At 43.1% G+C, this 12,592-nt stretch overlaps 1 protein-coding gene across 1 annotated transcript in view; it reads left to right on the top strand.

Moving 5' to 3' along the window:
* The first annotated feature begins 8,623 nt into the window (after positions 1–8,623).
* The window catches only part of SV2C (synaptic vesicle glycoprotein 2C), a 94,867-nt gene continuing 90,898 nt past the window's right edge, over positions 8,624–12,592 (top strand). The window contains exon 1 of the mRNA XM_082191916.1: positions 8,624–9,234. The gene's annotated coding sequence lies outside the window, so the exon portion shown is untranslated. The remainder of the gene's footprint in view (positions 9,235–12,592) is intronic.

Below are 12,592 nucleotides of genomic sequence, written 5' to 3'. Positions count from 1 at the left end.
GGCTGGAGTATGTTGGCTTATGGCTAACCAAAGCCTCTGCCTCCTCACCTGCCCAGAATTTCCAGGTAGGGCTACATACATCTTGTAGAACTAATGCAACTCCATGCAGATAATAGCTAGATAGACCAGTAGTCTGACTTGATATAAGGTAGTTTTCAATATTCCTAAATTTAGTCCCCAGTATTTGTTCTTGGCTACAATTCATGGTTAGTAAGGAGGATGTTTAATCATGAGTCCAGGTTCAGATGATACACTAAGATGTTAAGCAAAACTTTCCTTAGCTCAACACAGCAGGGAAGTAAAAAGGACCAGGAAAGAGCAGAGCAGTTGCAAGCTGTTAGTTCAGAGACTGCACATTTGCGCAGTCCTGAAAAGCCATAGCTTGGCTTACCATGTCTTCCAAACCAGACCTAAGTGTGTCTGGATGATCACACAGAGAGGTCTCTGCATGACTAGGAGCCATGATAATGGAGGGTTCCCAATCACATGGAGGATCCTATCAACATTCAGATGAAAATGAGCACTCAAAGGATAAGAGTTCAGAAAGTGAGGAAAATATACTGTAGCTATTTAATTATTTTAACTGTAAATTCACATTTCCTTTCAAATTTTGTTTCAAAAGACATTACAGTGGTACCTCAGGTTACAGACGCTTCAGGTTACAGACTCTGCTAACCCAGAAATAGTACCTCAGGTTAAGAACTTTGCTTCAGGATGAGAACAGAAATTGTGCAGCGGCAGCGAGAGGCCCCATTAGCTAAAGTGGTACCTCAGGTTAAGAACAGTTTCAGGTTAAGAATGGACCTCCAGAACAAATTAAGTTCTTAACCCGAGGTACCACTGTAGTTATTTTCTGCATCCCCCCAACATTGCAAATGACCTTTTAAAAAGAAAAAAGGTCACACACAGAAAATACTTGGGTTGTTTTCTCTCCTTAAAAAAAATTAAACTGATGTTGTATATAACAATTACAGTGCCTTCCTATTTAAGCTTAAATAATAGTTTTCCCATTGTGACAGTGTATTGATTGTTCATTGCTCTGCAGTCCTTTGCTGGTACTGCCAGCTGCTCCTTCATGCTTGAACTACACCAAGAAGCCATATTTTTTCCAAATGTCAAGAAGTGTAATTAACCTTGCATTGCCCTTTGCTCCCTTAAAGTATCCTGATGTGTACAACTAGAGATGTTGCTCTCTTTTTCTGTGTAGTGTGTGTGTGTGTGTGTGTGTGTGTGGTATAAAACATCTGTGAACATGTGTGCTAAGTAATAAATATTCCACATGCCTAATATATTGTAGACAACACAGTTTAACCAGGCTATAGTGCAGAGCTAGAAAACGAGTGATTCGTGTTGTTGGCTACAGAGACTTGTCTTTTTCTTTGTGATGAAGTGTGGAGTTTTGGTTACAATACTTACACTTGAGTACAGGATACAGATTTCCTTTTTGTATTTGAAACAGAATTCCTGGGCAAAATGGACCCAGCAAGGTAATTCTTACACTGCTATCAATCAGTGTCGTGAAATTGTTCTTTCTCCCCAGCAGAACTATTCTGCTGTTGAGAGCCACATGGAATGCACTCTCAAAGAACTTTAAAAGGTTAGCAAGATGGGACTTACCAAAACTAGCCTTGTTCTGCTTCAGTAATATTCATTTTAGACGCTTGATTATTCAAATGCTTTCCACCACTTTTGCCAGAACAGTTATTAAACTAACCAGCCTAAAATGCTGGTTGGGAGTGCTGAAGTATATGCATAGACATAGACAGCTATATAAGGTTTGCTTTCGTAGATTTTCACGGGTATAGGTTATATATAAGGTTATATCCATCTACCAGTGGCAGCATTTAAATACAACATACAAATATTGATTGAAAATGAGCAGCTTAGAAGGAAAAGGAAGCAACCCCCTCTAAAATTAAAAATAAAGAGTTTCAAGTAAAATTTGTCTGGGGAGCTACAAATAAAACTACTGAAGTCAGCCTTAGTGTTTCTACTGTCATTTTGTTTGTTGGCTGTAAATTGGTCTGAAATGTTAAACAGAGTTTTCAACACACTCACCCTTAAGAATCTGATAGCTGCTTATTATGATTATGCGATAGACAATCTTTATATTGAATCCAAACTACTATTTAGAAGGCTTTTGTGGTTCATAAAGCAAAAGAAAATATAAATATTTTATAGTTCTGCTTCCTGGCTGTAATTTCTACAGGTGTTTTAGTCTTTTCAGCAGTATTTAGATTCCCCTTTCTCAGCAGTGAGTTGCCTGGAACTTTACCTGGCCCTATTCACTTTCTACATTATAGTAATTTCTAAAATGTATGTTGTTTCATCTCAGGAAATACAAAATGGTTTATATTAAAACAATGAGATCAAGAAAACATGTTAATTGGAAGAAGCTAGTAAAGTGCAGTAGAGAGGACTGTTCAAGACATACTCATTTGAAGGATATTTGGCTGAACAATAAAACAATCTGATACATTTTTTAATAGATTTTTTATTGGTTTTACAAAAAAAATTTAAACAATACAAACATATAAAAAGACAAACAAACATGTATAATTTCATAACTTTTCTTTTCATAATCCTCACTTCTCAGACTCCCCCATACCTCCCCTTCCTGCATCCCAATGTCCAAAATTATTTCAGCAACTTCTAAATAATTTTATCAAATATAAGTCTTCCTAATCTTTCCTTCAACTTAATCTTATATCGCTGTAATCTCCTTTTCTTTCTCAAAACCTCGGCATTTTAACATTCATCAACTTTATAATAGTTCTTAAGGTAAATTTTAAATTTCTTCCAGTCTTCTTCCGCCATCTCTTTCCCCTGGTCACGGATTCTGCCTGTCATCTCAGCCAGTGTCCTATAGTCCATGACTTTCATCTGCCATTCTTCCAGAGTGGGTAGATCTTGTGTCTTCCAATACTTTGCGATAAGTATTCTTGCTGCTGTAGTGGCGTACATGAAAAAATTTCTATCTTTCTTTGACACCAATTGGCCGACAATGCCCAAGAGAAAGGTGTCTGGTTTCTTAGGGAAAGTACATTTAAGTACCTTTTTCATTTCATTATGTATCATTTCCCAGAAAGCCTTAATCTTTGGGCATGTCCACCAAAGGTGGTAGAAAGTCCCTTCAGTTTCTTTACATTTCCAACACTTATTATCAGGCAAATGGTAAATTTTTGCTAGACAATCTGATACATTTTAATATAATATGAAACCTCAAATCATGTATTCAATTGCATGACAAATTATATTAGAAAGGGCCTGCTGAGCATATTTAGTTCCAATTTGCAAGAATTATTATTATTATTGTGGTCCCTTCCACTCTACAATTATATTATTATTATTATTATTATTATTATTATTATTATTATTATTATTAGCTTGACTAGGAATGTTTCTATACTTATAGAATATAAAATAAGAGTAGTATAATGCTTCAAAATAAAAGCAGAGGAGAAAGAGAAGAGAAAAGCCTTTTTAAACATGAACATTAAAAAATATTTTATTATATATTTGTAAAAATACATTCAGATTACTGAGGGAGTAACTGATCAGATAGATTGGGGATCCATGATATATCTCTAAAGAACATGGCTTTGTGGTTCTGTGATTGTTCACAGAGATACACAACTTAATTTGTTTATAGATAAGCCTTATATAGAAAACGGATAATGTTGAACTTCTACATGCCTAAGATTACTGCTGTCTTTAAGGATATTTGAATAGTTGGGATTTATATGGCTGACTCATTTGGTGTCTTTGAACAACTAACCTAATCAACTTAGCAGGTATATGGAAAATCTTCAGACAGCTAAACTGTGCAGTCTCTCTATCCTCCATGTATTTTTGAATATTTAATCAGATTACCTTATCTGTTCATTGAACAGTCACATTGCACAGGCATACTTATTTTGGGAAAAGGAGCAGATACAGAATCTTGTGCCTGGTGCTTACTCTATTTCCTGTAGGTATGAAACTAGCTTGGCTGAAATAAACCCCTTGCCTTACAGGCATGCCCCAATGCCAGGCAATAGTACTTTTTCCTTCATCAGTTGTTTAACCCTCATCTCCAGTTGGAAATCATCACATGTAGGTAACAGATTACAGAGTCGGAGGGAAAGCAGAAAGTCACCCCATTATTTCCTGAGTAAAAAAAGGTAAAGGATCCCTGACAGTTAAGTCTAGTTGGGAATGACTCAGGAGTTGTGGCGCTCATCTTGCTTTACTGGCCGAGGGAGCCGATGTTTGTCTACAGGCAGTTTTTCCAGGTCATGTGGCCAGCATGACTAAGCTGCTTCTGGCGAACCAGAGCAGCGCACAGAAACGCCGTTTACCTTCCCGCCAGAGCGGTACCTGTTTATCTACTTGCACTTTGACATGCTTTTGAACTGCTAGGTTGGCAGGAGCAGGGACCGAGCAACGGGAGCTCACCCCGTTGCGGGGATTCGAACTGCCGACCTTCTGATCAGCAAGCCCTAGGCTCAGCGGTTTAGACCACAACACCACTCTAGTCTTAATAGGGTTTTTTATCTTCATTACAGAAAGAAGAAGCTATTTGGATTTTGTTAAAACTTTGGTTAATCTCCTGGGTCCACCTTTTTACTGCACAGAAACAGGCTTGCCTGGAGAGGAAGTGGCCGACATACTTTTGATGTGAGCCAGCCCTTGAGAGCCACAGCAAGTAGGGTCAAAGCATGTATCAGCCAATCAGAAACAAGCATTCGAAAGAAAGATGGATAATATATTCTGTAAATTACTAAGAGATTCGCCACATCCCAAATTGTGCTCAATAAAGTTCAAACACTTTCAGTGGTAAACTCTTGTCTCTTGTTTATTCATGGGTTACAGCAGCCGGATTGGGGGGCGGGGCTGCATTTCCACCACTAGGGGCTGCTCCACAGTATCCTCCACCTCTGGACCACAACTAGTAGATCACTTGTGTGGAGAAGATTGAAAAATGCTATTGGGAGCCAAAGAGAAGGCGTAAAGCAGTGCCCAACCTGGTGTTGACAGAATAAACAATGCAAGGAGGGAGCTGTAGTCCAAGATAGGAAAAGAGGTGGTAAGGGAACACCTAGCTACTTTAAATGAATTCAGATCTCCAGGGCCGGATTAGCTGCACCCAAGGGTACTAAAGAAGCTTGTGGGTGAAATCTCAGAGCCTCTGTCTAGAATCTTTGAGAATTATTGGAGAACAGGTGAGGTCCCAGCAGAATGGAGGCAGGCAAATTTTGTCCCCATCTTCAAAAGGGGGCAGGGAGAGATCTAGGTACGGTAGCTACCAACTGCTGAGCTTGACATCTGCAGCTGGCTTGGCTGAAGGCTGGAGATGAGGAGTGTTCTTATCTAGTAACATCTGGAGGCCCACAGGATTCTCAGCTCTTAGCTCATGCATCAAGGAGAACCTTCCTTCTTAACCCTGAATGTGCCAAACAATAGTCCTTAGATAGAAAAACAGACAGTGGGGTTTTTGGTCCGTTCCCCCCCCCCCCCGCTCTTTAGTGTTTTCACATTATTTTTTTAGCCTTTTTCTGAAGAGCACAGATCAAACTGAATGGAAAATTGCGGGATATATTGTTCTATTGTGTGAGGAGATTAAGCTTCTTTCCCATTCCCTCAGAGTTCACAGCAGCTGAGGCAGTGAAGAGTTATTTTGATTTTTGAGATTTTGATTATGAATTTTGACTATTTTCTCAAATTTTAATTTTTTGAATATTTTTCAAACTTTGATTTTGAGATGGGAAATGGAATCTTCTTTGGAATGCCCAAATTAGAAGGAAAATTTTATTTCGTGGAAAAAGTGTTCGATAGCAATTCTTTAGGCAAAGAACGTTTTAAATGCAATTACTAATCAAAAGCCTACTGGTGAAGAGGAAGATTCCATTGCAGCAATTAATCTATGGGTAGATCAGAACCACAAAGGCAGAGCTACCATTTTAAGTGCAATTACAGATGTGCAAATGGCACAGGTTAATACATTAGATGATGCTGCCAAGATTCTTAAAGTTCTGGAAATTGCATATGGAAGTACCAGCAAAAAGTCTCACAGAAAGTTGATGTGAAGCACCCTCAAATTAAAATTAGATTCAAAGACAGACTTTCTCAAACATGTGAATGAGTTTACAGCGATCATTCAGAAACTTGAATTGACACAGTATCCTTTGGTTGAAGAGCAGATAATTTGCTATTTCCTAGGGTCACTAGGACCCAAAATTGATACTTTTGCAACTCTGATGGGATGCTAAAGAATGGACTGGATTGCTTAATTAAAGGATTCTAACGAATCGTCAACTTGCTTCCAATAAGTTGCAATGGGAATATGCTCTCCTGTTTACTCACTAGCGTAAGTGAGGAGGGATAATATCAAAACAATATACCCTCTCCTACCTTCCTTAACATTCCCTCAAAAGTTAATTGATTTGCATTAATCGTAGATTGATAAATATTCCCAATTAATTTAGCCTTTCACCACCAAGTTACTCTACATATGTGAGAGAATGCCAATGGCATGTGGAAACCTTTTAAAGATGTGAGGCAAGTTTGTGCTCAGTGCGACTCTTTGGCCTGGCTGTCAGGAAAGTGACAGGTCTATCTTGTCACAATTTTTATTTGGACTGCAACATGTCATAGTCCAGCTAGCATGTCACAGCTGAAGAAACAAACGGTTCTGAGAAGGGCTACACTGACTGTTCTTAAAGGTACAAATTGTTGTTTTTCATTTGGCAGAAGGGGAAGGGAGACTCTATTTCAAATTCAAATACCCTGTCTGCACCATCTTTCTTACTGCCTTCCAAGGGCAGGACCAGATGTGACATTAATAACATGATTGCCCTTTGCTTTATTTTAATTTACTAAATAGCAGCCGTGTGTTTGTGTGTTGGAGGCAGGGGGTCTGGACTGAGATTGCATTATAGGGATGGGGGGGGGATTTGATGAACCTAACTGGCACTTTCTGAACAGCATGTGGGCTGAAACACAGCCATCTTCCAAAATTCACACTTCTCCAAGTTTTGCAATGCAGTTCTCCAGCCTAGTAATGTGTACAAAAAGGGCACATGCTAAGCTAAGCTAATTATCCATAAAATGCATATATTACTGGAACTAACATACAAAAATGCATTATATTAGATAAAATTGCATTGTGAAAATGTGTATATTGGGCAAAATTGTGCATAAAAAATGAGTACTTTAGGCAAGATTCACACTAAAATGGTGATGGATTTTCATGAGATGTTCTTTTTTAAAATTGCAAACTGATGTGGAAATATGGAGAACTGAAAACTGGAAAAACGAGAAATGGAAAGAACCTGAAATCGATGGATTAACCCGTTTGGACAAGTAGGAGTTGCAGGCGATAGACATTGTGGGGGCAAATAATTAATACCCTCCTCCATCGCCCACAACTGCTATTTAGTGAAGAAGAAGAAATAAGGAAAGGCTGATCATGCTTCTGATGTCAATTCTAGTTTGACCCTTGGTGCAAATAGTGCTTTGACAGTTTCTTCACTAGAGAAAGTAAATTACATAAAATGGCAATGTAGTCAGAATCTGCTGTGCCTGTATGATTCAACTAAAACATAATAGGCTCCAACACTGCTTTTGACATCTGCATGCATAGGCAGAGAGCCATCGGAGGCTTGGACTGCCTAGCTGGCCTGGCAAAAACATGGCTAGGTGCTGGAGCTGGTGGGGCCCCTTATTTGATCTAGGCTCTGTCATGGGCTTGGTGGAGATGTCTACTGGCACTAGGATGCTCCACAGCTCCATGACAGAGCACTTGCTTTGCACGCAGAAAGCTCCAGGTTCAATTCCTGGGCATTCCCAAGTAGGGCTTGGAAAGACTCCTTGTCTGAAACCCTGGAGATCCTCCACAAGTGAGTGTAGACAGACCATTGGTCTGACTCAGTAGAGGGCAACTTCCTATGACCCCTGGACACCTGTCTTTTCCTGTGAAAAAGAAAGAAAAGACTGTTCAGATGTATTCTCTGATCTGCTTTAAGAGCATCTTGCATCTTATTAGATTTACAATTCTTGGTGTGAGATGTAACATTTGGCTAACTTTGTAGCTGGCTTGAAAGCTAGTTTGTGCGCGTGCTACATGTTTCCACCAAACATATCCCATTTAAGATACAGTCCAGGTTGCGACAAGTTTGTACACAGTATTCCTGCTCTCTGAGTTATTATGTGTCTTTAGAAACTGTATGAATTTCAACAAGCGAATTAAAAGTGTCTTGTAACACCTTTAAAATCAGTTGCAAGTCTAGTTTTTTTTGCATAAACACCTGATCACCCTCTAAAACGTACGGTGGCATAAGATTTCGTCTTCAAGGTGCCACAAGACTCTGCTGTTCTGTCTGCAGCAGACTAGGACAGCTATTCCGCCTGAAAATCATACATCAAGCTTCACCTGTTGCATCCCGTGTCACGGCGCTTCAGATCGGGGCTCGGAAGAGATACAGGGCGGAGAGGGGGCAGAGCCCCGTTTAGCGCCCCTCCCCGGCAGCTAGCTCCCCAACTCTATGCCTTGACCATCAAAGCAGCACGTGTGTTGCCATTAAAGAAGTCACAGTCACACCCTGTGGATGCCATACATAGTATAACGCTTGGCTCGACCGCAAGGAGTACTCAAATCTGTCAATAGCTTTTGACTATGCCAGTCCGAGTTATTTCGCGGCTTGCGCGCGGCAAGAATGGACGCTGCATTTGCCTGGCTGCATTCCCTCGCCTTTCTCGGGAAATGGTCTTCTTGCCCGCCGCGCGCTAGGCTGGTTTCGCACGGCTTCTCCGCCGGCGCCCGCCCTCCCTCCCCTCCTTCCCCGCTGCTTTCTCCAGGCGAGGGAGAATGGGCTTGCCCAGCCGCCGCACCCCGCCCACGCCTCCGATTCTTGACGGTGCGTCGCCTGCCTGCCTGCCTCCCGCCCTCGCCGTGACTCTCCCCTCTCGCCAGGCGCTCTTCGCCACTGCAGCAAGAGGCAGCGCGCGCTGCGCCGGGGAGCCCGCGCGCCCAGCCACTTTCCCGCCTCCCTCCTCCTCCTCGGGCTCTTGTCACGCCTCGCGCTCCTGCCTCAGGAGAGAGGAGCAGAGGGCGGGCGCGGCGCGTCGGGACTGAGTGGGGGGAAACACCGCCATACGCCGCCACCTCCGTGGAGCCGCAGCAGCGCTTACCACGCCGCGCTCGGAGCGGCGGCGTGAGGCGAGGGAGGCGGCTGCGGGCTGCAGTTCCAGCCGGTAAGTGAGCGAGGCTTCCCTTCTTCGGGAACTGCTCGCCGTCCCGAGGAACTTTTTTCGCCTCACGGTTGGGGCAGGAGCCGCCTCGGAGGCGTCGAACTTTCCCCTTGTGGCGGGAACGGGGCCGCTTTGGCGGCGGGACAAGATGGCGGGAAGCGGCGAGCCCTCCGGGAAGCAGAAGTTCTGCCGAGTTCCGCGGGACCTTTTTGCCTGGGAGGAGGAGCGGGCGTCGGCTTCGCAGCCCCAGCCTAGGCGCGCTTACTCGGAAGGAAGTGTGCGCAGTAGGATCGCGGCCCTTGGGGGGACCACGTCACGGGGGCCCCGAGGGGGAAAGCCCCCCCAGCTTGGCGCGCGACCCTGCCCTGATCCTCGTTCAGGACCCTCCCTGCCACCCTGCAGTCGTTGTCTCTCCAGGCTCCCTAGTCAGGCTCCCTTTCCCCTTCTTTTCTGACGGATTCCGCCCGCAAAGAAAAACCCCACGAGAACTTCGCGGGGAGGGGAGGGGAGGCTCCGAGGTGGGAGAGAGTGTTTGCGGAAGGCAGATGCGGGTGGTAGTGGCGGGGAAGCCTCGAACGCGGGGAAATGCAAAAGGTGCCGCGTGCATGTGTGCATGCCGGCTGCAAAAAAACCCCCGAGCCAGACTTCTTGCAGTGCGATGCGTCGGGAAAAGCCACGAGGCGTTGCAAAGTGCATTAGGGGAGAAACGACAACCTGGGCACTTGCTTCCCGAAGGATGAATCTGCAAGATTCTCTCCCCCCCTCCTTCCGAAGCTTGCAAAGTTCTTGGGGGGTTGGTTAGGCGCCAGGATCCGAAAATACTTTAAGGAAAGGGCATTGTTGTTGCTTAAATCGCCGCATACTTGGGCGAAATGGAACGAGCAGCTGGCCGTTGAGGGAATCCCGTCCCGGAACCTCTTTCTTTCCCATCTCTTGGCTTACCCGCCCCCATCCACCCTCCCTTTCCTCTCCGCTGCGGGTCTGCAGCCCCCGGGGCAAAGAGGGACGGTCGTCGGGAGGGCTGTTGGGGTGGGGGCTGGCGAAGCTGACTCAGCACACCCGGGGACTTCGAGGGGGCTGGAGGCGCGTGTGTGCTCCAGCTCGGCGCGTGCGTCTCCCCGGAGTCGCTGCTGGGAATCCCCCCCCCCCTCGCGCGCGCCTGGGGAGCGCGAAACGAATGGCTGGATGCTGACGGTGGTCGGGGTGGGTGGGCTTACTGGGGGTTGCCTCTTGGACATGTGAGCAGAAAACGGGGTGTGTGGGGTGGACCGGATTGGGGGGGGGGGAGGCATGCAGAATAAAGAGCTCGCCGCCTTGTTTCTGCCAAGCCACGTTGAGATACTTTGGCCTTTGGTGAGCAATAGCACCCAGGACTCTTTCCCGCATCAGGGTATGATGCCGATAATGATGGCTTCCTGTGGCTTCATATTCCTGTGGAATCCAATGTTCTATAGAGTTGTATGGAGCTGTGGGGTGCATTCCCCTTCTCAGCCTGCAAGCCCTCGCTCCCCCCCTCCAGATAAGCTATGAGTGATGGTCCTAGAAGGGGCAGAATGCGGAGAGAAGTCTCCATCTAGCTCCTAGTGCCCTACCTGTATTGGGCTGCATTGTACTGCAGTGCAGGGAGCTGACAACAACTAGATGTGTGCATATGATCCTCTCTCTGTGTGTGTTTTGAGAGAGAGAGAGAGAGAGAGAGAGAGAGAGAGAGATGGTACCCAGATGTGATTTAGAAGCACTACAGGGCTGTAAATGGAATTTAGAAAAGAATCAACATGCTTCATTATTATTTTTTTAAGAAGCTGCTGAAGAAAGCCTGTATTTTTCCACCCTCCAAGAATTATTGAAAATTATTTGAGTATTTGTTGCGAAGCCCTATTTACCAGAAAAAAAGATAATACATATAACAGGTCACTATTTGTGTGTTTTGATTTTAATTTGTTTTGTGCTGGGTGATATGAACGACTGCTTCCATAAAAGAACCTCTCAGATTCTACTATAGCAAACGCAACACTGAAAATAAGAATGCAAGTAAACTTGGAAAATAAGATTTATGACCATTTTTTTTTAAAAAAGGTTTCCTTCTCATTTAAATATGTCATAAAATCTTGCTTATCTCAAAATCTTGGCCCATGAAATTCTGAAGCCTTTCTAAATATTTAAAGTGATTTTTATTATGTATGATAATATAATAAAGTTACATTTTGTCAAATAACTTTGCAAGTAGTTTTCATGAGTACTGGTGTGTCTGAAATAACATTTTGTGGGAAAAGAAGCATAAGGTTGGACGCTCCTACAGTTACTTTTCATGTATATTAATTTAATAAAGCTAATCTATAGCATCAGTAAGCACGTACAAAGCAATTCTATTCTCTAGCATGATGAGTAGCTCTAAATTAGGTTTACACCAAGTGTTTCCTTTTTATATATTTCAAAACCCATTTTAAAAGACAGCATTCTAGAACGAACATGTGATGCATTCCCCTTGATTTTGAACAAATAGATTAGGAAAGAGAAAGAAAGGACAAAAGCATCTTGGGCAGCCTTTGGCTGCATTATGGACCGGACATTGATTGCAGATGTAATAAATGGCATGTGATAAGAGTGATCGGAAGGTTGATAAATGTGTCATATTTAAAACGTAGGCATGTAGGATATATTAAAATGTTTTTTTTAAATATGAGCTGAAAACCAGCTTATCGTTCAAAATGTAATAAGGGAACCTGCTCATGAAATGTCTACTAGTCGTGAAAAATTGACCTTACTAGAAGCAGGGTGGAGCTTCTGTCCAATATAAATATCAATAGAATTGTACCACTTTAAAACGAAATAAAAAGATGTGTTATTTTTTTAAATTCAGTCCTTAACAAATCTTAACTGGAAGAAAGCCTGACTGATTCAATAGAATTTAGTTCCAAGGAAGTGTGAGAACCTTGCAAAACAGCCTGATCCTAACCATTGTTTACTTTAACGGAGAACCTCACTGAATATGCTTAGGATTGCTCCTTTCCCGCCCAGCAAGCCGCTTACACTGACGAAATCTTGCAGGAGAACTCTACGATCATGCCTATAAAAAACCGAGTATCAATGCATGCTTAATCGAAAGCACATCCATTAGGTTAAATTAATTTGCAAACATGAAAGGGAGCTCGTACCAGCTGCTCTCTTGGTGTTATGTAGCACAAAGTGTTTAATATACTAGAACAGATCAAGAATAAGTTTAAAATGTCACAGCAGTTGTGTTTGTATTTTAATTTTATTGAGTGTTTATCTGTAACGCACTAGGTCAAAATACATTTTTATTGTCAAAGTGCATTGGATATTTTGAGCTTATGTGCTGGAGGGCACCAAGAACAATGCA

This window comes from Podarcis vaucheri (assembly GCF_965113315.1).
Source record: "Podarcis vaucheri genome assembly, chromosome: 11".
Taxonomy (NCBI): Eukaryota; Metazoa; Chordata; class Lepidosauria; order Squamata; family Lacertidae; genus Podarcis; species Podarcis vaucheri.
The sequence above is the reverse complement of the archived record's forward strand: the minus strand, read 5'-3'. Positions and strand labels throughout refer to the sequence as shown.